This window comes from Accipiter gentilis, chromosome 4 (genome assembly GCF_929443795.1).
Source record: "Accipiter gentilis chromosome 4, bAccGen1.1, whole genome shotgun sequence".
Taxonomy (NCBI): domain Eukaryota; kingdom Metazoa; phylum Chordata; class Aves; order Accipitriformes; family Accipitridae; genus Astur; species Astur gentilis.
The window spans coordinates 7666964-7694774 of record NC_064883.1 but is presented as its reverse complement, the minus strand read 5'-3'; the positions used below and the strand labels follow the sequence as shown (position 1 = coordinate 7694774).

At 34.9% G+C, this 27811-nt stretch overlaps 1 protein-coding gene across 2 annotated transcripts in view; it reads right to left on the bottom strand.

Moving 5' to 3' along the window:
* The window catches only part of TBC1D5 (TBC1 domain family member 5), a 332932-nt gene that overhangs the window by 250132 nt on the left and 54989 nt on the right, over window positions 1–27811 (bottom strand). Inside the window, exon 3 of one of the 2 annotated variants that reach the window (XM_049798069.1) lies at window positions 15366–15520. The exons of the other annotated variant lie outside the window; for it this stretch is intronic. The gene's annotated coding sequence lies outside the window, so the exon portion shown is untranslated. The remainder of the gene's footprint in view (window positions 1–15365; window positions 15521–27811) is intronic. 2 annotated transcript variants of the gene reach the window in all.

Genomic DNA, 27811 nt, shown 5'->3' with positions numbered 1-27811 from the left:
CGTATTTCTTCAGCATTCTGTTGATATCCTCCAAACTGAAGCACTCTGAAGTTCTTTTGAGCTTTCTAAGCATCTTTCTTTACATTTGCATGTTTTTAACACAAAGAATGTTACCAGCTTGAATCCTTACAAATGTAGATTTCTAAGAAGTGTAAGCTGGGATTTTTTGATGCATGAAACCCAAACATTAATCCTCAAAACCTTGCCCCAGTTAAAAAGCACCCCCTTGCTGCAAACTCCTCTTTTGGCTGGCCGGATTGCTTCTTTAGTAACAATGCTAAGGAGCCTGTGGATAGTTTCTTCACCAATTCCAAAGGCCTTGCCCTCCCTTTCCAATCCTGCCCCTCTAACTTTGGTGAAAGACTTGACCAGCAAGCTCCTCTTCCTCAGATGGAACAGGCAGGATACCACCCCCTTTGCTTGCCTGAGTTGGACACAAATTTGCAAGGCTTTATGAACTAGCACCTTGTACCATCACTGCAAATTCAACTGGTCTGTATTTGAACTGCGAGGTATAAAAAAACCAGTAAAGATGTTCTCAGATGCCACACAAGTATCACTATGTGACTGCAACTTTTTTTACATCATAAGTCAATACTTTTACTATAAATTAAGGAGGCATCATTATAGTCAGTATCAATGAAACTATCAAAACAAAGTCTGAAGCACTGCAGTTTTTCCTCAGTTGCTAGAGAATAGACAGAAACTTCTGTTAGGCAGAATTGCTTCCCCTTGAGTGTAATTTTTTCAGGCAAAAAACAGGAGAGGAAGATGGCACTATATGACATGGCTTAAAGTTTAGTTACAGGAATTTCTGACAGCTTCCATCTAAGCTATACTTGCGATTCTTTATTCAAAAAAAAGTGCCTTTAGCACTCATACTCTACATTTTACCAATAAATTCTGAACTAAAACTTCATTAGTTTTGGAAAGATCGGAGTTATTCTACTGTTACCATGAAAGCATCTTAACTCTTGCAGATAAGCCAACACTCACAGTTCCCATTGTGTCCATCATTAATACTAATCTGCATATTAAATAAAAAGGTATACTGAAGACAGCTTCCTAGAAACCTCACTGACTTTTCCCTTTGCCGATTCTAGCAGCCCAGAGACAAAGGCTCACAAAAAAATGACAATGCAAGTGTTTCAAAATAATTTAGCATGTCGCTAATAAGAAAGCATGGGGTCAACTGGAAGTCCTTAAATATGTGGCTGCAGTATGACATCTCTTCTTGTACATAATTTTGTTTATAAGTACTTCTTACCTTCATTGAGCTTTCTGCAGCACAGAACAACAATCTGACTACTACATCCCATAGGTAAAAGCACTGTGATATCCCTTGCGTAAACTAATGTAGCTACATTTCAGAGACACAATTTTCATCGACAGGGAATCAAGTCCAAACTAACAATTTATATCTTATTAAGAAATTTCTGACTATGAATTTGACTCAATTTTCTCTGTCAGTTACATTTATAACCCTCAGGTTAGAGATCTGAGGACAACTGCACATTAACAAAGGGGTGAAAAACCTTTGGTTTTGCTGGTGCTAGCATTGCCTGCAAGCTCAACGAACCACTGCATTCATTTACCTAGGAGAGAATGCCTTTGCAGCCAGCTGGGAAACGTGGTCAAAGCTGTCATAAAAGTTTTTTCTATGGAAATAAGGTTACATGCTCACAAATTGTATGACCAATCTACAAAGTATTTTGAGCATATGCGCATGCAAAACATCTGTAAAGTGAAATTAAGTTTCCAAAGCCTACCAGTTGCATAAGTGTGTATCAAGATTCAAGAACATCAGGTTAAAAGGCACCAAGCTACCTTGATTATATCCAGTATACTAACAAAGAGCTATCATCCCGTCTCTTTACTACCTCTTCACACGAAGATTGAAACTGTGCACCACAAAGCACCAATTACAGAAACAAGAATCACATCTTTCAAACTATGTATTGTGCTTCATCAAGACATGACTCGATTTGACTTTTGGTCACTGTACAATTGGTATATATTAGGTTTGCAAATGGGTATGTGAAAGCTGTGCATTTAATAATGAATGCATGACTGCTTGGTCAGGGAATCAAAGAGATTCACCGGTGTAAGATATGAGAACCTGTTTTGATAAGCTTTGTATGTTTCCAGCTCTTACGGTGTCATTAGCATCTGTTTATCTTATCAGGTGCTTGAAGCAGTCTTAAATGTACAAATAAAAAGGAGTCCTGAACAAAATGTTTACCCTCCAACTACAGACTTTTGAAACCTCTGACAAAGATACTAAGATCAGTAGAGGAAAAATCACTTCACTCTCTTAAAGACTGCCTTCATTCCTTTCTGCCTTCTTTCCTTGTTCACCTAAACTTCTTATGGACTTGCAAGGAAAAGTGCCAACATATTTGGCCTCCTGATTCTCAGGTAGCTAAAGGACTATTATACAACCTTGTACATTCTTTTCTAGGAGCACAGCTCTTCCTGCTGTGGTCAGAAAGCTTGCTATAAGCATCACAATCTTTGTGGTGACTCCAAATCCTTCATCACAGCCAGGTCAGGTGGGAGATTTTTCTGCCTTCCTCAGTAAATCAGAATTCCACTGGATATAAGACATGTAAAATTCACCTTCTCAGGTAACCAGTGGATGAAAACATACAATAGGAGACCTACTTCTTCAATAAATCAGAACAGAAACATTATAAAAAGGCCTTATCTGAGAAAGATGGGGAATAGGTCTGTAACTTTGAATGTTCAGCCCTTTCAGTTGTGAGGGGTAGCGGAAGGATCATAAACTTGATGCTGGCAGCAAGGCTGAGGAGGAGACAACAGTTACATGGGCTCTATGTGATGCCATATTCATACAGGAAGGGTGACCTGCACTGAGCACACTACTGTCAGGTAGCTGATGGATAACTACTTATTATTGTCACAGTTTTTTGTCTTCCCAACTTCCACTTTTCAAAATCAATTAATTGAAAATAATTAATTAATGCTTCTTAAGTATGTTTTTTACCCACTGTATTTTCTAAGCACATCAAGAAAGAAGTAACAAAACCTTTGAAAGTACATGGGAATGATCTCTTCCAGTGCCAGATTTTAAGTAAAAATGGATGAATATGGCCATCTCGATCACAATGCCAAGTAAAAATGGATGAATGTGGCCATCTTGATCACGCCATGCAGAAAAATACCACTGTTAGTTTGTTCAAAACCTCTGAAGTGTCTATCAAAATATGGTCACACACTGCAAGAGAATACATGCATACAAGTTAATGAAAGGCATGATGATACCAGCATTTGGAAAGACAAACACAAACACGTTCTATCAAGTTGTGTGCATCACCATCTTCTTTAAGAGACACCGTCCAGAGCTTTGTTTACTATCATGCCTGTCTTTGACCTCCACAACATGATAGAATTACATTTGCTCTTTTACTTTCTCCACGACTATCCTAATATGAGACTGTATTTCCATTTTCATGTTCTGTCATGCCCTGATAAATACCCCACATTGTAAAAGGGTCACTAATTCAGCTCAGCCTCTTAGTAAGCAGGCTTAAGTATGTTTATATTGAGAGACTGCATTGGTAAGCTGCAGGTCCCCAAAAAGCATATACAAAGCTAGCGTCTTTACAATGATTTACTGAAAGCAGCAGCTCGTTTTAATAAAACCATCCCAAAACATAAAATTGATTGAACCAACTGCTGTGCAGGGCATACACAACAGCTGATCAAAATCATTCAAGATTTTTATTCCTATAGAATATCTCCAGAGCTTGTAGAGTTTTTCCTACTTTATTACTTCAGTTCTGATATACAACTCACTTAGGCAAGCAGAAAAATTAAGGCTGACTGATATTTGTTCTGATATTTTTAACCAGAAATTTAGATAAAATAATCTCATACATAAAAAAAACCAAACAAACAAAAAATCCAAATATACTTGAAAATCACCAGCAGTTTTCATAATGTACAGACTATCATCTTCTCAATTATCACTCTTCAAATGATATAACATGTCTTGACTAATTGTATCCCAGAGAAGCTCCAAAACACAACACACAGATTACTCTAAAGGGCACAACATTTCTTCAATTTCAAAAAGTTTTAATGGATATATTTATAATAGCATTTTAATACAAAAAAAAACCACTGTGCTTTAAAAAGGCAGCAAAAGATGAAAACTTTTTCCAAACAGAAAAGATAACGTTAACTTTACCTTCCTTATACAAAATATCATTGATAAGAGTTTATCTATTTTGTTGAGCTTAACAAAAAGTTCACCTGTTCAGAGTGTGCTACACGAAGCTTTGCTTGCCTTTTATATAGTAAAGTAATTTTATGGTATTGTGTCACAATGAAGGACAAAGATAAGCCAACTGTTTAGATTCCTCTCCTTTATGTTGTGGCTTTGATCACTAACAATGCTGCGTGAACAGCCAACAGAAGGCTGACATTTCATAAAATATGCAGTGATAAAAACTAATACTGTAGCATCTGGGAGCGATATATAAAATGCAGAAATACACCTAATAACTGTGATCTTAAATTACAAGTTACTAAAAGCTAAATAAGCAGCATACCTAAAAGAAAGAGAAAGATTAAGACAGGATTTTTGTGCTTCTACTCCCCAAAACAAATTTAAAAAATTAATCCAAGATATGCTATCTATTATTCTTAACAATTCTTCTGGTTCCCTTAGATCTTAAAAGCAGCCTTGTAGAAGAGTGCCTTTTTGCTGTATCATTAGGTATCAACTAAAGCTAAACACATTATAAGCCTTCTTTGTGCTCTATTAATGCTCTAATGCTTTGTGAAGTCCCTGTTATTGTCTCTTTTAAAATATCAATCACACAAAATACATATAAAACATGGTAACTGACTCTTCACTGTTATGGGAAAAGCTGAAGCTCTATGACAACCAAAATAAGTAAAAATTCTTCCAATAAGCTCCACAAATTAAACAAATCTCAGAGCAGAAATTACATTTATTTTCATTTATTTACCTTAAGAACATTAAGAACATACAAGACAGGCCACATAAAATGGAGGATTACATCTCAGAAAACAGTGAATCCCCAAAGAACTTACAAGTCATAGTAAATAACCCAACTGCTTTTTTTGTTCTTACTGTGTTGCTGTCGCTAAGAAGCTAAAAACAATCCCTGGGTGCATTACAGGGAAATATATGGTAGTACTAAGGACCTGAAATTATCTGCACATATGGCATCACTGGAATGCCATAACCAGGCCTAGTATCTTTAATTTAAAAGAAAGTTGAAATTAAAAGAGCCCAGAAAGGAGTTACAAGAATTACAATCACAAAAACCTTCTTGTTATTATGTGTGTGAGAGACAGATACAAGATCAGTACGTTCAGTTTATTTATGATAAGATTAGAGGTGACTTGATTGCAATCTACAATTTACTACATGTGGAAAAGATGTAATAGTCAATAACTCTCTAATCAAACATAGAAAAGGACAGTAAGACACAATTGTTGAAAAACAAAATCAGACAAATTCGGTCTAGAAATACATCATCTGAATTATTACATCATGTTAGCTGAGGATATAATGCATGTCTTTTTGTATCTTAAATATCAAGCTAAAGGTGAAGTAATGATTTTGATTTAAAAAAAAAAAAAAAAGAATTAAATCTTTACCTTGTATTATGTCAAGGATGGAATGGCTAAATAATCAAAATGATCTCTCCTGCACTGAAAGCAGTTTAATATTAAAGAAACTGCAATACACAATTAACTTTAAAAGACAGTTTTACAGACCAACTCTGTTCTCATTTATGATTCCATGGGTCATACTTTTCTCCAATTACTCAACATGAAAAAATTACTTTATCTGATGTAACATTAAAATAATGTTAGGAAAGGGTGCAAGCATATTATCTATCTTTACAAGAATACATCATCGAGAAACAAAGAAAGAGTGACGTATGTGGTGCAATAGATTAATCAAACACTGGTCATCCACAGGCCTACATAACATTAGCATGAAGCTAAAACAATTAAACAAAAATCAAAGCTAAAGTAATTGCCCCAAATAATCTGAATTAATGGTGCAACACCTGCTTATGGCACCACAAAATGGGTAGGACTTCCTCAGCATAGTTATGAGATCTAGAAAAAATGCCTAAGGACCTAAACTTACTACAGAAAACATAGCAAACTCAGCTATTTAGTATTAGGCCCTCATTTAGCAGCAGGGGAGAAGGAATCATGTATCAGATGAAAAAGAATGCAAAAGAAAATCCATATTTGGTGCCTGAAGAACCATGAAGCATGTTTTCTGTCTGAAAAACCCGTAACAGTTTAAGTACGTGGGAGGCAATTGTCCTTGTGCTTATAATTAGAGTCCGAATTTAGGGATTTCACTGCTTAATGCACACCCACCCGCCTGTTATTCTTACCATCGTTTTTCATGTCACTTAATGGAGATGAATACTTTTTTCCCACCTCATATTTACATCAAGGCTATTTAATTTTTTTAGGCTGCTATAATAGGTTAAACGGCAGTCTCAACATCACTCTTCATCTCCCACTGGACAACAAATGGCATTATAAGACTGAGAATAGATGAAGGCATATTTACATTCATAATGTTCTTGACTATAACATTTATGTAAATTATGATTTTACATTTGCAAATACTATAATTCTCAGTTTCAATGAATACTACTCTTTCATCATTAACTTCCTATGTACATTACATGGAGAGAAAACACCAATGAAAATTAAAGAAACTAAGTGCTGTGATCAGAGGTACAGATCTTCTGTAAAGGGAAAAAATGCTTTGTTTCTAAATCCATCTTACCCCTGTATAGAGAGGGTGCTGGGCTACAGCTCACTCGGAGTACATAATACCTACAGAGGTCTGTAAGAAGGTAACAAAAAACAAGTTTCACATTGATGGCTTAATATTTTAACCCCACCAAAATCAAACAACTGTATTGCTGATGAAAATGAAATTTTTTCCCCATCTGTATAAATAATATTTTTTCTATTCACTGACAAAATGCCATGGAAACACTATGTTAATTACAAACTGCATGTAGAGTTTGGGAACATGTTTACAGATGTTACACAAGAATGAAAAATTCCAAAATATCAATTTTCATTAACTAAGCTATTGCTCCACCAAATGGATAGAATGATTTTTAAAGATCCTCAGAGTGGAAAATTAACTTTTCAGTTAAGAAGAATATTCACCTCTCATACCTGTCTTAACACATATACACTTACACACAAAAATGTACTTCTATGTACACTTTGTTGGGTTTTTTCTGTGATGGTCAGTTAAGTAGCTCCTTCAATCTTTTAACATGTAAATCTGACTCAAAAAATCTATGCTTTCAGAATGAAAAACTGTCAAACCAAATTGGTCTGAATATTCTGACTTATTTTGAAATGAGGAACTCTTTTTTTTGTTTTGGTAAGAGCTTACTATGACATTTTCAGACTGTAAATGCAAATGCATGTAATGAAACAACTCTAAGACTACCACAGTCTCAGATATATAAGTTGTTTTTAAAGAGGTGATTCCTGGATACCCGAGAACCACTATGTGAATGAAGAAATGTTACTCATCTTAAGGAAGCAAAATTGGGCATGTAAGACAAGTCAGGCCAGCCCTGAGTATAATGAAATTGCTGCTTGTGTATGTCGTTTTTCAAGTTACTCAACATACACTCATTAGAAGACTCAACTTGAAATGCAAGGACTGTGTATACATTCAAAGAGAAACTCTTTAAGAGTGACTTTTCTGGTCACTCTTACCTTTGAGCCATGTAATAGAAATGAATCTAAAAGAACTTCAAGTTTATGTTCCAGTTTGGCAAGTGGAGAATGTATGGACTCAGACAATGACCCAAACCATCAAACTGCCTCTTCCATTAAGTATCATTTGCTTTTCCCCAATTACTTGAACCAATTTATTTTCTGTGTAAAGTACTAAGTTTCCTAAGTTTCTGCTGAATGCCTGGCAAAAGGGGAGTCAGTAGGGGCATCACTGCTGCACTGGTCCAAACTATGGTTACCAAACAGAAATCCCTTCCTCTCAGCACCCTACAAATACTGTGAAAAGGGACAGTTATTTTGTCAGACTTTTAACAGCAAAACCTTCAGGGACAATGAGGAGACCATTGCAAACTCACAGAGTTTGTTTGTACAGGAAACAGTGAAGTCAATCTAATATCATTCCCTAATATTTGCTGCAAGGAAAATACTGAAACCTTAAACTAACCTCAACATCAATTACAAAAATTAAAATAGTCACAAGAAACAAGATGCTGAAAACTAGTTGAATACTGCCTACATCTTATATGCAGCTTTCACCACAATTCTTCAAAGAAGCTTGCACATGAATTCTTCTGTGTTTCAGGTTCCTGCATTTTAATTTTGCCCACTAATGATATATTCAAGAAAGCAATTACATCAGAAGAGTAGTGTCAGAAAAGTTACAAAAAACTACATTAGACAAATTTTCTTTGCAAAGAATCTAGGGGCATAAGGCAGATCCCTGTGTAGAGTGAAAACATCACGAATTAAGAAATCTGCTGAATATGAGAACTTTATTTTTTATACAAAATAGTTCATCCTTTTCATGATGTATTATAATACATTATCTTTTGGAATGAGAAAAAGATTTTGTATGAGAATGTTTTTATATTTATGCTAGTCTATTACATATCTTTGCTAAAAAGTAAATATTAAAGTAAGTAAAACAAAACCATGAGTGTTCCCCCCCGCAAAATGCTACAAATCCATGCAGCTTTTGTAACTATAGTTTTCATGAACAAAAATAACCTCAAATACATTCAACATTCACACTTGACTCATCAAAATGCATTTAATATGTGACATGAATATAGATATACAATTAGTTGGTCACTATTCCTGTAGCTGGTCACTATTCATCCGGAGCAAAATTTCACACTATAAAATATCCTTAACTGGAGCACTAAACCTTGATTAGGTGTAACTAGATACTGATTCACAACTTAAACATTTAGCCATTTCCTTTGCTTTTGTCAAAACTTACTTTTTACAAAGTAAATGCCTTTTTAAAAGTTTTGAAGCCAAAATCCAACTGAAGATACTGTATGACTTTTCTGTTAAAAAAACCAACCCAAAACCCACTCCACTAAATTCCTGTTCAAGTATTTTCATACTGAGAAAACTCAGTAACAGTCTGAAAATTCAGAAAAGTACTCCTGTATATATATTTGCTTTAAGTGAAATACTTTCCAAAGTCTGAGTCTAAATGACCAAGAAGAAACTAAGTACAATCTTGTGCTTTCAAGAGCAATGTGTAATTAAGGTGTCCCTACCATTTAGTCAGGGAAGAAATACTGTTGCTTCTGGATTTTAAATTGATGAAAATCATTTTCCTGTCAGATGACATGAGTGTCTCCAAGCAAGAGTGTCTCGATCTACTTTTTATTGTTACATTTTATGGAAAGAATACACTCACCAAAAAAAGAGCATTTTCTACCTTTTTGACCCTCTACTCCCCTCCACCAAACACAGTTAACATGACAATGACAATTTTTTCTTGGCTCCAGCTTGGATCCCACTATAGAGTATATTTCTGGGATTTTAAAATAATCTATTTTAATAACTCAAGGTAAAGTTTGAACATTTATAATATAGAGAAATTCTTGCAACTGATCTACAACTCCCTTGCAAATGACAAGAAATAAGGCAAGTTTCAAGATACAAGGAACCTTCTCATTGTGCTTTTTATATGACCTCAATATTGCAAGCCATGCATGCTCCTGAACAACAATAATAAAACAACATTCATCCATTTCTCCTAAATCTAGTTCAACCATTTGTACCAGAATCAATGCTTATTAAATTAATGCTTATTAGAAAAGATCTTACAGGATCAGATGCATAACATTGAGAAAACTACTGCAAAAGCCGGTGGCAAGATTTTAATCCTCCTTTAAAAAGTATAAATCTGTAGAAACACTATGTTCTCAAGGAAAGTGTTTAATATGAAGTCATGTACTGTACATCACTCACTGCAACCTTGAATAGAACCACATGAAGTTGCTCAGAAAGATCTGAGTTTTATATAAAAGTTGCACACCAATTTATTCAAATACAACAGAGCCCTAATAACAAAGAACAACTTCTGACCATCATGGCTCCTATTACCTTAAAGAAATTTATAAAGTTATATATTTAATATATGTGTTTGTTGAATAAATAGCACTCAGCAATGGGCGGAGGGTCTTAAATTAGTAGGCAGTTGGTTATCACTGTCACTTTAATGTGGCTTTATTCATCCACTTTCCATCTAATTACAAATGCTGGCCAGTCACAACAACCAAGAAATGCTGATACTTGAGTTGGAGATACAATCCCTAATACTGGACTGCAACTGCACATGGTTGGCATCTACATTGCTACCTGTCAGTATCATCCAGTGTTTTGTTCAGAGATTCAAATCAGTGTAACTTAAGAGTAAAAAGCACTAAAAATCTGTGAACTTCCTTAAGACTTTGTCCTAGAAACAAAGCATTCTCTAAGGCCCACAGTATTTCTTCGGGTGGAGGAAAGGCAAACAAAAGAGAGCCAAGGATAGCTATGAAATAGCATCCCTTCCCCTTCAAGGGAAGTTGCAGACAATTTTTTAGATTTTTTTTTTTCCTTACAAAATTTTACTGGAACATTATCACAGCTCTGAACATACCAGAGACAACTTGTCTGTGATGGTCACATCTATGGTAAGAGGGTCACTTGAAATGCACCAATCTTGTTTTTAAAAATATACCAATGACAACCTAACCGTTTCTCCCCTCCATGGTTTTACTCATTCAGAAACACTTAAGGCTGCCGCTTTTAATCCTTTAAGAACAACTTTAACAAATTCTGATTTAACAAATTCTGATTAGCATTTAGGATCATCTAAGTTAGCAGTTGTGTTTTACTGAAAAACCCCACACATAAAAGTCTTCTGACCAGGTTCAAGTAATACCACTTGTTACCAGTGCGATGCTTCTGAAAAAGCTTGAAGGTCAACAAAATGCAGAAGAGCTGGCATATAATGAAAACTATGTAAGAAATATACATAATAGTAAGCAGGTAACAACAAAGGCAAGAAGTTACTGTCCGTAAGTAGAATCATAGACTGGTTTGGGTTGGAAAGGACATCCAAAGATCATCTAGTTCCAACTCTTCTGCCATGGGCAGGGACACCTTCCACTAGCCCAGGTTGCTCAAAGCCCCATCCAGCCTGGCCTTGAACACTTCCAGGGATGGGGCAGCCACAACTTCTCTGAGCAACCTGTTCCGGCGTCTCACCACCCTCACGGTGAAGAACTTCTTCCTTACATCTCATCTAAATGCACCTTCTTCTAGTTTAAAACTAAAGGCCTAAATCCCTACAGGCCCTGGTAAAAAGCGTCTCTGACTTTCTTATAAGCCCCCTTTAAGTATTGAAAGGCAGCAGTAAGGTCTTCCTGAGTACTGGGATTTCCAACCAGCGAGGCTGGTTTCCTGGTTAAAATGAAAACAAACTATAAAGCAGGCAGCAAGTACAATGAAAAAAGCTCTACCAGACCTGGCTGGGCTCTGTCCAAGGCCAGCTCAGCCTTCAGAGCCACAGTGCCCCAAATGTGGCTCAGAAGGCAAATGGGGCAGCCTGGCAGGGGACAGGGGCAAGGGAGATGCAGCGGACAAGGATCACTGCCAGAGGCCACTTGAACTAACAAGGATGTGAAGCAGTACCAATTTTGTCAATTTAAATATAAGCTACATAATTTAAATACAGCTACATAAAGTGGATAAATCCTGACACGATACCAAGAGAGAAGAAAGGATGTCTGAAGAGAATGGGCTAGTAACACACAGTAGTGCTCCTCCTCACCTGGAGGATCTAACAGTTACCTAAAATAAAGCTCTGGGAATTACTAGTCCTGAGGTGACATTATGTACCCTTGTGGGGAACTGATATAATTTCATTTTAGAGCTTTGCAAAATAACTCTCAATCAGGGACCTGTTCTTCCACCCTTTGAAGCTGCATGTCCTCCAAGTTTTGGTACATCTGAGAAAAAAGTCCTTAGCTTATGGATATCTATCTCTATAGCTGATCTCTGCAATACAGCCATAAATTAAACATAAGTGCATGGACCAGCCACACTGTAGGAACAGCAATAACAGAAACATAGCAATGAAAGTGTGTTGGTTTTTTTTTTTTTTTTTTAAAGACTTAAAATGTTCTGCTCATACAGATGTGTGATGACCTCTACGAGCTGTGTAACAGTGTAACAAATGGGTAATTTAGTTGCTACACAAACCACAGATTATTGTAGTGTTTAAGAAAAGATGCCATCTGTAACATGATTGCAAGTCACCAGATAGTGCTTTTTAGACTGATATAGAAGTTTATTTGAACTTAAAGTAACTGACAAATCATAAAATGCTGCTGTTCTAGAGCCTGTAAGAAAATACATAAAATCACTTAAAGATTTCTTTTTAGAAAGTACTGCATTTCAAATTATAACCACTTTCTGCAGTATTTAATTATCTGAGATACTTCCTCTGAAAAATACAGTTCATGTTTCCCGATGTTTCATAACCCAGTTTATAAAATGGAGACTTTCGAGCCAGGCTACAAGCCAACAAGTATCAACTATTTTATGGGATGTAATTACTCCTTAAGTCAAAGGAACTATGTATAACGTTATACAGTACTTTGGTTTCCTTATGAATTATTTCAATAGTGAAACTTGTTTGACCAGTTTCATTATTATGTCAACATAAAAAAATCTGTAACACAAGAAATTGGGAAGTGTTAAGTAAAACTCCAATCTTGGAGAAGATTGGAATAATTTCAAACAAGGCGAAATACAGGAAAATAAAAAACTGGCATTTAAAAATCCTTTGTCTTCAAAGAAATTATTGGTCTTAAATATAGGTTTAACTAATTAGGAATAATAAGTAAAACACATGAAATGCACATTGTCACTTTCCAGTCAAAGAATTCTTAACATGATTTAATTCAAAGTCTGAAAAATTTAAAGCATACCAGTCCTGAAACAACTGTGTCAAGCTTACTATGAAGCAAGCACATGGACACATAATTTTAAAATAATTCTACATGTGTCTGAATACTAGGGCTCCTAAAAAACATCAATTGCAATGTTCTTTTCTAAAGCAATACTCATTGCTTTCCTTAATGAAATTCCTATTTTCTTGTTTTTCTAAGAAGAGCTGCAAGAGGCAAAATGGCCAAGGACAGAAGAGATTCACTGTTCAGCAAATGAGGGATAGGGAAAGAAAACACGTGTATTTTGGCAGTCTATTTTAATCATGAAGACAGGGCAGGCAATTTCATTTTTCTTTCTTCCCTTCTCATTTTCACCCAGCAGCCAACAAGAAGCAACAGATCTATTGATCTAATGATTTAATGCATACTACGTTATTGCATGGGTAAGTAAAATCCAGAGATGAAATGGAAGGTAAAGAGCAGCAGCCACAGCTTTGAGTTTGCATCTCAAGTATCAAGACTTGCCCATAGCAGGTCTACCACTGAAGAAGCATACCTTCTTTGCAAATGAAAGGTATCTGGCCGGTTACATGGAACCCCTGTTTGCCTGAAGCTAGTCTTCTTCACTGGTCTGAATGCTGCCTCTAACACTTTGAGTGAGAGAGGAGGGAAGCATTACGCTACCGAATTTGGCTCACTCTGAAGTCACCATGGGGTACGAACCAACTTTGTCAAAAAGCCTTAATAAATACTTAAAGAAAGATCTCCCGGGCTTGTTCATGAGTATGTAAATCTTGTCTTATATTAAGTGTACATTGAGCTAACCAGAATATTCAGAAGCTGCTATAGCAATTTTCAACAACAATTTTAACTAGTTTTTGAAAGACACAAATTCTCTAGTAATAGGGAAAAAGCTATTTTTATTAGTTTTTCTAAGTAACAAAATAAAGACATTCCTAAAATTATGTAGATCAGTAAAATGAGTTCATTATAATTATTTACTATAGCATTATCATGTCATTTTTTTTAATTTCACAAAGTTGGATGCAATGACAAATGATCTTGATATAAACTATAATAAGCAGTCTAAACACTTGAAAATAGTGAAACTGTATAACTACACATCCACACACAAAAAGACTAAGCCACCAAAAGCACAAGTCTTTACACTTCAACTCTTTTTGACAGTTCCAAAATTCAGGCACACATCCAGAAGAACTTTCTGCCCCACGTCTGGTCAGTAAAGAAATTGAGGTTAACCTTTAATTTTTAATGTCACCTGCAGCCAGTGACTGCTTTTTCTAATGCAAGTGACAGATAAACAGCAAAACACTCCCAAGATGATACACAAAGCACCACACACCATAAGTGCATTTTTATTTTTATACCAACTCAATTTCTCAAATGGATAACCAATGTTCCTACTAATTTACATTAAGAATTGAGTGAAGCATGAAAATTGTTCTGATGCATAGGCTCTATTTCTTTAATGTACTGCATAGTGTTCTGTACTTTATTGCAACACTGGAAAAAACTATCTACACTTAAAAGGTACAAAAACTATACACATCCAAAACCATAAGCACATACATGTCTTAAAAAAATCACTTCAGAGAGGGTTTTAAATTATCCAGAGCAGTATGAAGGAAAAATAACTAAAGTCACTGATGGAAGTCAGTAAAATAAAAAAATTGTTCCTATTAAAATAAGTTTCCTGATCTTTAATCACTAGTACTTTAAATCTACACTGCAAGGATTTCAAGTTTTAAATTCCTTTATATAATTCAATAGTATCACCTTAACATTTGCAAAGTAATTCCAAGCTAAACAGAGGGAATATGACAAATTGAGGTAATATAATCTAGCTATTTAAGGCAAAATTGGCAAGTCTTTAACAGCAAACACTGTATCATTACTAAACACTGCCATGTTGTTAATGTAAGGAGAGGTTTGAATTAGACAATGAATTGCCCCTCCAGGTCGGGACTTAGGGCATATTATGGGAGAAAGCAAAGAAAAGCTCCCACTGACACTGTCTATGTTTCACCAGTTCTGTGGAAAGCACACTTCAATACAATCATTTGTCACTTTTAAAAACAAATACTACAGTTAATATTTTCACTTATCTTTCAAAATTTAACATAGTAAAGTGGGGGAAAAGCACCTATATTTGTAAAATAAGATTTTTTTTATTTCTTTTTTTTACAGAACGGGTATTTAAAATTAGTTTTGGACAACTACAGGAAAGACATAACAAACATCATTTTTATATATGCTAAATGTGTAACTATGACGTTAATGAAAATGAGGCAAACTCTGTTTTAAAAAAAAAAAAACGTAGAAAAAATAACTCACATAGTGGCAGGTGCTCAAACACAAAGGAGACAGTTGTCCTTAGAATGATATTCTCTGCACATTCAACAGTCAAGTAGCATTGGGATAAGGCCTAGACACAAGCAGCAACACGGAAGCTGGAGTAGCAGTCCCGGTACCAGACTTCTGGAATTGACCTTTGGATGGAAAATAAAGATGCCTGATGAAAAAAAATGCTAAAAACATTTTTAATTTTTACTTTGACCTAAAGGGAGTCATGTGACCTAAGGCATTGGATTTCTTCTGGAAATTTCCATATAACAAAAAGTCAAGTGACCAAAACCAGTATTTTTTTTCAAGTCAAATAAGTATTTCACATAATCATGTAACAGGAGAGATAGAAACAACATATAAGGTAAGTCCAAGTGGTTCAATTTATTTTTAAGGTGACAATAATGACAGAGACAACTCTAACTACTTGAGCATTATAAAGACTTCTTCAGTATTAAAGCTGAAATTTATATCAACTTGCAAGTCTTGGCTATTTCTCAGCATTATTTTCAATTCCTCTCTTGTGACTGAGCTTCTTAAAAATATGTATTTTACAAATCTCAGTAACTTGATATTGTTAGAATTATTTTCTAGAAAGTGGTTAATTCATTATTAATAAGACAAAAAAAATTATACGGGGTTCAATAGCACACTACTGCTGGTTATAAACACATTAAAAATGTTCAAGGCTATGGTTCTAAGAAAAATTTAACAAATCAAATTCCAGCAACTGATCAGCCATCAATCTTTTAACTCCCTTTTAACTGTTCAAAAATGCACTTGCAAATCAAGAAAAAAAAAATCTTTCAAAAAAAATCTCTCTTCAAAACATGTTTATGCAGAATTTTTCAACGACTGTGAGTTAAACTCTGTTCACATAATGATGGGATACACTTATTTTAAAATAATTTTTCCTATTAAAACTATGCAAAGCTAGTAGTGTTGAATTGGAAAAAGCATCTTGCCTTTTTGAAAAGCTGGTACTTTACTCTGTTTCTACAGTGTTTCCATCAGAAAACTTAAGAACACAACCATCTAGAAACATTTTTTTAAAAAAAGCCCTAGAAGACACTGGTTTTGCAGGTGAGTACCTAAATAGCTCCTGTAATCTGACCACTGTTGTCAAAACAAATTAAACTGCATTCAGAAATAAACTATGGAAAACATACTCACTTTGAAGGAATAAATTTAGGGATTTCTTTTTAAGAAATTAAATTAAATACAATTGTCTACATGTGAGTATATTATACAGTTCCAACTAAATAGTGGGTTTGGTTTTCTTTAATTTGGATTAGCATCCTAGTTGCAATATAAGAGCATATAAATGTATTTTTTTTCTAGAGCATACTTTGAGTTATTAAGCCTGGCATTAAATTTTGTAACAAGATGTAATATATCTAATTCAAGAGGGCTTAGAGTATTCCTGTATTACTTATTAATATGTTAAGTGAACGTTTGGACAATTGATTTCAACTAGGTTTTGTGACTAAAACATGTGACAAAATACAATTTTCAAATTACATAGTCCATTTGTCATAACTACTGCTCTAACTTCTATAGGTGTTAACAAATTAAGCAAAAAAAGCTGCACTGACTAAATAAAGGATGGTAGCCAATTCAGGATTTAAAAGCAACCATCAGCATCATTTGTATATAGCCATTAGCTAAGTATCTTTATTGCCTTTCCTTGCTGTAGTGCTTTCCTATTTCCTTCTTTTGCTTTTTATACCCTCCTTCCTGCATTTTCCCCTTAAACAAAGCCTGCAAATAAAGAATACTGAATATGTATATTTGCAGAGGACTTACTACAGTGAGACCATGGTCTTGTACAGAAGTAAAAAAGAATAATAACAAATGTATTGCTCAAGTATCACAACAAGTCAATTCAGTCACAGCTGGATCCAATCAGTGACTGGTTTGCTTAGACAGATCAATGTATTTAACATATTAATCCTGTAAATTCTTACTGAAACAACAGAAACATTCCCAGCCAGTGGCTTAAATAATGCTTATGGAGCAAAAGAAATAGAAAATATTACTCTACACAGTTCTGAAACAGAGGTGATGACGACATATTTCATATGAGTGCAGCACAATGATTTTGACATTATTCATACAGTTGTAATAATAGTTTGCAACAAGTTACACTGTAGAACAGTCTCTATCCCTTCACTGAAGTTTTCTGAGTTACAAATGAGTCGAACAGAGCATGGAGAATGGGAAGAGCATGTCTCCCCATTTAAGCATTTGGACTACCTGAAATCAAAAGACAGACTTACTGTGAATATGAAGAAACCGTATGAGTGGAAATGAAAAAGATGAAGATATGAATAAATTACTGAAATAATTTACAGAACAGAATATACGATTATGTTAAGATTTGTATAACATGACACAAGATGTAAAGATTATTCTTCTTGAGAAGTAAGAGAGAAAGTAACTTGACTACATGAACTAGAGAGTATCAGTAAGCAGAACAGGAAAGAAACTACCTGTATTTTAGCAAAAGTGATGACATCCTCATGTAGACTGCTCACTTCATCTGAAGGATCTGTATTAGACGTTCTGGAACTTACATGTGGACTACATAAATCAATACCATGGCAAAGGCAGACCATCTGCCACACTTCTTGAACATTATTTACAGAAAATAGTCTTCAAAATATGAATAAAGAGGTTTCCTTACTTGTGTAGATGCCTGCATACCTACATAGGATGGAGGAAAGCAAGAGTTCGGTATCGTATCATACCCTAGTAGAAGGTTCCTAACAACCAAAGTTACTCCAATGTTGAAGGTAGGTATCAGGAAGAAAATGCAGATAATTTAACTTAAACGTCTAAATGGAAGTGTTTCGGAAAGCTACATTTTGCAGCTAACAAAATAGGCACAGTAGTACATATCCAAGGGAGTCTTTATGTTTCCCATGGTCCACTAGTCCTAAAACTATGCTCCTGCTTGGAAAATTGAGAACATGAAAACAACCCAATACTTTGCCACTTGTTCTCAGCAAGTCTTACTTCACTCTCCTTTCAACATACATTAAACTAAAGCCAGTTAACGGGGCAGGGGAAGGGAAAGGGAGTGGAAACAAACAGAAACTAGCTTAATTTTGCTATTCTCTGTTCTTCTTCCCCCAATACTGTTTCCCTCAAAAAGAAATTATATAACTAAGAATGTAGCAAATCATATAAATTACCTTGATATTTCACTATTTTAGTAAATACATTTGATTCTCTTCTCATCAAGATTCAATGGTGTTTCAAAGTCCTATGTTGGATCTAAACCTAATGGCTTTCAATTTACGTAAGTAAATTTTAGATTACACTTTAATTTTGAATTGCCACGTATTACTTTTTTGATATCTGTCCATCATAATAATGTACCAGAATTGAAAACTAAAAATACTGAAACTGACATCAAGCTGTACTGAAAGTATTTCAGTATGAACAATTCATTTAAAAACAGAATATGTGGCATGCTTAAAGGACGGAATTTTGTTACTGAATAGAGTCTAGGAATGTTCCACTTCTGCATTGCTTCTCAGGTATACATATGCACAAAAGAGCATTTTAAGATGCCAGAAGCTGAGTAAGATACTCACTTGTGTAGGTCTATTAAATCTGTGAATGCAGGAGCTGCTGCATTTCACAGTCTATTATTTATATGACAGAATGAAGATCTGAAAACATGAAATATAGCCTTAAATTATTCACTTATTCTTTTTACAAAAGGAGAAACCGTCAATCTAACAGTAAAAGACTTCAAGCATATTTCTAAAGGTTTCATGAAAATTGCCTTATTTATCAAAACTTTATCCCCTCCGTTTGTTCATTAAATACTGTAGCTTTGCATTAAGGTCAAGCAGTGTCAACCAATTACTGTTGTTGGAAAAGTCCTACTTCCTTAATACTCAAAGAAACCATGGTATATAGTGAATTATTTTAATAGGCAAACTGAACACTGTTTACCCAAAGTACATTTCAACCATAAAAATGTATTTTAAGGGTTTCTATCAACAATCAATTATAGTACTATTTATTATCACAGCAGCATTAAGCATGATTCTTTGTCTGCTTAAATGCCAGCCTTAAAAAACAATACACATCTATTTTAGCATATTCAGCAATATTCTGTTCTTAGCTCATACTAAAGAAAAATAACAAAAATTAAGTGACCTATAAAGGAAACTGAAAGGTAAAAGATAAAACACTGAATATTAAAGAGACAATATCAATTGGTATAAACATTCTGCCTTCTGTCCTCATTCTCTATTGGTGGGCAAGGGGGTTTGGCTCAAATGACAGACCTGAAAAAAAATCCACCCTGCTTTCGCCGCTCCTAATTTTATAGTTTTATTTTAGGGTAAAATTCTCCATCTTGCAATATACAAGAACAGCTGAACAACAGATCAATGATGGATTTTAAGTGGTTATGTACAATTTATTAAGAAATTGCTGAGAAAAAGCCACCCATGGGCCATCATACCAAATATCAAAGCCAGTCATTCAGGATAAAAGGATTTCCATTATATACTTTGATGTAACAATTCAGGATAGAGTCCCCCTTGTCCTAATTCAATCTTTTCCCCAATCCATTTCAATGGCCTGCGGTTCAAAAGGCCAAATGATGATTTTGGTATGTAATCACCTCTATCTTTACACTTCACATAAGCAAAATTTTGCATCTCATTTCCCTGACCTATTTACTCCCATTCCACCTAGTACATAAGATATGATGAAGGAACACCTAATTTTCTGATGTTAACCTTTGAAATCTTACTGCTTATGAGCCCAACTGTGCCTTTCTGAAGTTACAAAACAGGCAAAACCAAAGAACATTTCTTCTGCACATGCTGTCAGCTTGTCTCACTAGAAGAAAGTTTTCATTCATGTCCTGTATCAGTGATCAATGAGACATACAATGATATAAGACACACATACCACTGCTACAAACAAGGAGAGGAAATAACATAACAAAAGGAATGAAAAAAAACCAAACAAACCTGAAACAAATCATGCTGAAAATTATGGAGGAAGAGAGATGCAACAGAGTATTATCTCATTATTTCTAAGAGATCAGAATAAAGAAAATAAAGAAAATCAAAAGAAGTAGAAAAGAAAAAAAACACAAACAAAAAAACCCCAAACCAAACTTAGAACAAGCCCTCTCCTGTCCCCCCAGGTGCGATAAGTCCCACCCACAAGTTCCAGTCTACCAGTGAAACCTGAAAAGATTTTAGAACCAATTAGCGCACAACCAAATTTTAAGAAGAAGATAAAGAAAAAAAATAGATCTCCTTCAAACTCATCTGAATTAATTCACTGGAAAGGTGTTAACTGGCTTCATGGATGAAAGGTAAAAGTAGATGTGATACAAGCTTGAGATTAGAGAGATTTTAAACATATTCTGCACTGTTGTTGCCAATGTAACAAAACACTGTCCAGATATAATCACCACAAGCAGGACACAAAAATGATTGAAATCAGAGAGCAGTTGTTCTTGAAAAGAAATTTTCAACAGCAATATCAAACTGGGTATATATTTCAAATGGATCTCAGAGACATCTGTTTTGATCTGTTTCTATGTGGTGTTTTCATAACAATCCTAGTGACTCCAAGGCAGTGTGGTTATAAAATCAGCAGCTAATACAACACTGAGAGAAATTAGCAGCACCTCAGAGGACAGGATCTGATTTCTGAATGCTTTTGAAAAATGGGAGATATGGTGAGAAATGAAAACAGACAAATCCGAAGTGCTACATTTAGAAAAGACACATCATAGACATGAACACAAACTGGACCAGCAATTAAAACATTATGCAGGCAATCAATGGACAGAGAAGAATACAAATCAAAAGAGTAAATTTTGTGGTTTCTTTCAAAAACACATCTCACTGAAATAGGTTGGCACACGTGATATACGTGTGAGTGGGTGTGTGCACGCATGTATGCACATGCATGTGAAGAACTGATAATTACTTTTTTCAATCTCTTACTGTGCTTTATACAGTTTTGGACATCATAAAATGCCTATATTCTTATAAAGACGTAGGCAAACTACGAAAAGTCAGCAGGAGCGTGACTTCTAGGAGTGCAACTTCTAGGAGTGCTGGGGTATTTCACTCACTGAAGCTTCTCAAGAAAAGGTTTGATCAATGTGCTTGATCCTGCTGCAGGAAAGATTGAAAAAGATAGTAAGCTGTGATCTTCCAGGCAATACATTTCTCCAATACCAGTCCACCTGCCACAGCCAACTACAGTAGAGACAAGAAAAAGGAAGGCTGCCTCTGTGCGTCTTCAAGAGCATAAGCTCTCCCATTAACATCCTATTTTCAGACTCCCATATTCAAAACCATCACATGAACTTCCCTGGCTATCAGGCAGGTGGAGAGGAGATTATTACTCTGCATAGCTGCTTTTAAATTTCCTTAACATGCGCCAATACTAGATTGAGCACATCTGTGGGTAACTTTTCCTGTTTTATCATTCTTTGGCTAAAATTACCTAGCATTTCATGTAATAAAAAAATCCATCACTGATCATTTTTATTTTCATGCTACATGTGTGCCCTTAAAAGGAGCATGAACAGCTTTGTATACAAAAAACCTAATGCACAAATAATACAGTTAAAGAAATGATATCCTGAATTGCACAACACAAAACCAAAGTGTTTTTAGGCGGTCTCCTTTCCCTGTGCTAGCTCCTTCAGCCACTTCATGAATAGCTCTTAATAATTCCTCACCTTACGTCCTGTAATAACAATTGAAAATTGTTTGCAAAATTAAAGTGGCATGCTAATCAACAGCTCTTCTGTGAATTGGAGAACAATCTTCAGCTTTATGGGATGTCATTTCAGTATAGTGGATCAAAAGAAATGGATCTTCTGTACTGATGAAACCATCCTTGTGAAGATAGAGAGAATAAGCTCTGCTTTTCTAGATCCATCAGCTCTACTGGATAACACTAGCCAGCAGTGGGAGATATGGAGGTGGGCTGTAAGATAAGGAACAAGCTAGAGGCAAGAAGAGCTGTTATAATTATAGCTGGGAACACAGAATTTGTTAAAGGAAGTCTACTGTATAATTACATTTGAAAATTTAGCAAGATGCCCAGAGGCTGGCTTGCAGCTGTCAGGAACTGGTAATGCTAGAGTTCTGCTCAGGAGGCAGCAACTACTCCAGCTAAGCACACCTCCCTGTAGTTGAGCTGACTTTGATAAGGCAAAGGAATGACTTCAGCTAAAATTAGTAAGATTACACAACACGTGAGATTATACCTATTCTCAGTAAAAAGTGTCCAGAGATTGGGCATTATTTTAAAGGAAATTAAATGTAAATCTGCTGGTTTTGATACTACATTAATTATATTTTTTGAATGAGTGATAAAGATAGTATTTTGTGAATTGCGTATTTTATTTAACAGTTAAAATTCAGATTTTTTTAAAGATATTAATTAATAATCAAATTAGCCTCAGGTTAATACTGGTTTGCATACAAAGTCATAGTTCTCACTTCAGTTTATCTGGCCCAATCAAATGAAAATGAATGAGTGAAATGCAGACAGAATGCAAAGATTAAAAAAAAATAAAAATCTGTGTATCTGTTTCTTCCTTGGATGTAGAGCTGAAGTGATGTTGCTACTGAGAAAAAAAACCAGTAAACTACAAACACTTACCCAAAGTGGTAACCTGCAAACAAACTGAAGTATGAAATATGATTAAGCCATTTTGGGAAAAAAGGTAGAATTAAACAATTGAAAAAAATTGCTCATTTTATATGAATTTAATGATTCTACTTAAAAAAAAGTATATTCTGCTAATTCAAATATTAGCAAATTAAGTGCTGAGCATATTGGAAATTATCACCAACCATAAGCATTACTGGTATTTATTTAAAACACATCCAGATAAAGAATTGAGCAAGAATCATAATACAGTCATAAATTTGACCATATTTGGAATTTCGGCAGAATTCAAAATTATGTCATCATATTGTCATCACAAGAAAATAAAGAGCTCTAGAAGACAGAAGAGAGACTGCAAGCCTAAAACAAAACTTTATAGTAGAATTATTTCTAAATGCTAATTCCTTCTCTTAGTTCAGATGAGGTTTTATAAGAAATTTAAGTATATATGTCTACTTGGCATTATGGACTGTACGGAGATAAAACTGAGGGTTACTTCACCTTTAATTAAAGGAGCTACTGCTTCCATTTTGAAAAGGTGAAGATTGAAGAAAGTGCTTAAATCCTCTAATAATGTCTAAATGCTGAAATTGTCAGTACAGGCAGCACATCAAGTGCTCCATATTTGCTCCACCAGCCTAAAGATATTCTTGTTTCATGCCTCATTATTATAATCAGTTTAAATACTAGAGTTGTCTTTTCTACAGAAAGGTAGAAATATTTTCTAAGTATCATAAGCTTTGCTCACTTAGAAAAATGTTCTCAACTTAAGACTGAATAAAAGGTTCCTTTCTGTGCATCAAGTCTGGCTTTTGCTCAGCATCAGCAGGACTGTAACAGGACTGCTTTTTGCTATCTACAACATTTCTCTTGAAGAGGGGGGAGGAAAAAAACCTAAGAAATCAGCTATTTTACACAAATTTCTCTCCTCTAATTTTTCTTTATATGAAGATGGACATTTGAAGGGTGATCATTTCAACAAAAGAGGGGCACCTATTGAACATACAAAGTTTCAGTTTTGTCTGACTTTTAAAGATACTCAATCTTTACAATTTCATTTATTTCCTTGCTTTCATTTTGAAAGTAAAATACAGTGACTTGAAAAAGTCAAGTCGTTGAAAGACATACAGATTAAACGTAAGTACCTTGTTTAAAAAGAGAAATTAAAATTCATTTTGAAAGAAACTTCAGGAGCTCAATACTGATTTCAGACAGTGACACAGGTTTTATTCAAATATGATTTTTTCAGGACTGTCTGTCTAACTTCACATATTCTGAACCTTGGTCAATTCTGGTTGCACAGATATTGCAAATGTAAAACAACAATGTCAGGCTTCATACTGATTTCCTCTACTTCAAGCATAATAGTTTCCTATGTTGACTTCTGTCATATTCATTTATATTACACCATATAATGCAGTTTTAAGGACTGCAATGATCCATCCAGGAATGTACGGAGAACTCAGTCTTTCACCTAAAATATTACTGTAGAAGAACAAAGGCGTTTTCATGAAACAGTTAACCTTATGTATCAACAATTCCACAGTAAAATACCGGAAAGCATACTCCATTAAATTGCTGAGAGTTGCATGTTCTTCTCTTGCTCTGGACAAAGAAAAGCCTTTAAACTTCTTAATATTGATTTTGAAAGAAAAATAATGTCTTATATGGAATTTTTCTGTAGATTCTAATATGTAAGCACAGAAATCTATTAATCTAGGGGGCACTTTTATTTTAGTACACAAAAAAAACCCCAAACATAAAAACAAAACAGAAGAAAGAAAAGTCAAAATTACCTTCCTTGCTAGTACATAATGCAAAATAAACACTGCTCACATTTGTAGAAAACGCTCTCTTCCCAAGAACCTTTTAAGCAAAAAGCTTTGTATGGAAATAAAATTTTCTAATACAATTGACAAGTGCTAGTTCCTCAACTGCCAAAAAATGAATGAAATCTGGCTGTGGTTCCAAGTAGCTCTACTTCTTCTGCAACGTGATGCTTCTGTCATCACAAGTGTGGCGTGTATTCAATACAGTTTTAACACACAGGGATGTACAATACCACACCTTGAATGATGAGTGCTGAAGACCAGTCCCACTAAAGCTCAAAGGCTGTGAATCAAAAGACAGTTTGCTGTATCTCTGCCAAAACTTGTTTTGACTCTGCGCATATTTGTACATATACATAAGAGACTATCCTGTCTTTTAGATTGTAACTATCTTGAAAAAGAATATTTGCCAGTTTTATATTTCAGGCAAGGAGTTATGACTTCTGTTACTCTTATCACCACAGGTATCCATAACATACGATAATTTGTGTTTTCACCCTCTCTTACTAGCACGTCTCTATGTATCTATCCACTGAAATGAGCAATTTTCAAAAAAGTTGTGCAGCACAACACAACTAGATAAGACATTGAGTCAGCATTTAGTAGAGTTTTAAGATGTATGACCATTTTTATGAGACTTAGGTTACGCATCCACATGAAGGCATACTTTAACATAATGGCAGTTACAATGGGAAGAAAATAGCCTACTGTTTCTAAAATCGCTTTCAAATATTTTGAATCGTTTGCCTCTATTCTTTTCCTCATAAAATTGCGATGTCAAAGAACATATAAAAATTCCCAAATTAAGGAAAGAAAACCAAGAATGCACATTATCTATAAAGTAGTAATAGGCAGAGACAACTTCACTAGGCTGTGACATATGACATCTGCTAGACTATTATCATAATAAATGGGAAAAGTAGGTGAGATTCTGTCAACAGCAAGGTATGAAGAAATGTGTCTTCATCAGAATGACAAACATATCTGTCTTTAACAAACATAGGTCAAACTGAAATTCAAGTAGCTATGAGATAAATATTTTCACTTTATTTAATCCCCTTTTCTTCTTGATTTTAACAATTTCACTGAAGCATAATGTCTTCATTTATCAGAGATATGTATTTATGTAATTCAATTTCTTTTAGTGAGGATAAATTAAACTTGCTAATAATCAATGACTAAAAACTCACAAGAAACAGACTGTTACTTTTTCACACTTCTACAAATCATTTTAACTATGTAAAATAGTAACTTACATTGTCAAACAAGTCTACAAATACTATACATCGATCTGTGATTCCTACTGGTATACCCCATGCGGGTATCACACACGTGTTGAAATAGCTTCAGCTCTGCAGTTGACCAGCTGAATGGTAAAACCACTGATCTCCTGGGGATCATACTAAGTATTTGATGGTATGTGCAAGGCACAAGAAAAATTATCTCCTATCAGAGAAACAAGGGAAACAGTAACCTTCTGAAAGTAGGTCATGTTCCCACAACTCATGTTTCTTATGGTTCATTTTGCTCCATGCTTTATTTTTCAATTTCAGATGAGAACAAATCAAAAGAAACATCATAAAATTCTCATTCTATGGAGACTGAAAATTGTCATTGGGTGCTTCAAAAATGTTAGAACATTGTCATTTTATTTGTGACTAAAGGAAAGGCCTAATTTATATTTAGTCCTTTGAAAACTAGATATATACCTGCAAAGTAACATAATACCAGATTATAACAATTTTCTGCATGTAAAAAAGTAGCAGAAGTTTGAAAGTCACCAAGTGAACAGTGGAGTCACAATGCAATGATGTTTTTTTTGTAAGAGTCACATGGAAGAATTCAGGAAAGAGGGATTTAATTTTTTTACTTGTTTTTGATATGAAAAGTTACTTGGAAAAGCAAATTCCTCAGAGGTACTGAAACATAAAATTTTGAAAGGAAGATGGTGGGAAAAAAGGCGGAATATTAGTATCACTGTGTTCCTAGATACCTGTTTGCTTGATGCCTTGTTAGTTTGGGGGTCTTTCCAAAACTGTGCTGGTAAAGACAGTCTGTATGATGGTATTTACTTTTAAATAGCTTTCAAGAAATTAATGAGTGATTTGGTCATGTATTTTCAGACTTTGGTAGAAGCTGATAGCATTAAGATATCAGAGAGACTGATTGGCAACTGGGTCTCTAGCTCACGTGTACTCTCACTTCATAACTATTGTCTCTTTCAACACATAAATGAGGCTGCTTGAAGTGTAAGGAAGGAAACCACAAAAATGTTGCAATTTTGATACACTCTGATAAATCCATGACACATTTTAATGCTGATTTAAGGTGATCTAACAGAAGATTTGCCTGAATAGATACCCATTTTGGCCCTGTCACTGCCTTCCTTCAGAAGATAAGTTTCTGCTGTGAACCAACGTGTGTGCAACCCCTCCCTCTTCTCCCATTCACTGACAAAAAGAGCTTGGAAACATAAACCTGTTCTAAACTATTTCAAGCATAATAAGATGGAGCATGAAGAAAGATTGAGTAAGGCAGCTAATATGTCCCAAGATATATAAGGAAAGTGGAGATTTCCTTTTACAGGGGTTGAATGGCTAACCCATATTCTATGGTTGCAATTCTGTTCTTGTATCAATTTAATTGTTTTTAGATCAACTATCAAGCATCTGGAATGCAAGATAAATAACTACCTGCTTTTTCTTTAACACTAATCTAAATGAATGCATAAGGACTTGCACAAGAATTTAATAAAGGACGACGGGGATATCTAATGCTGGATGAAGTTGGGGGGGGGATGATGTCAGTGAATTAGGGCCCAGATTCCACTCTCAATGGTAGGTATTGACACCCATTCTTCAAAAAGTTAGGCAAGTCACTTCGTGCTGGAAGCGGTGAGAATAGCATTTCTACTTTAGAAGTTCT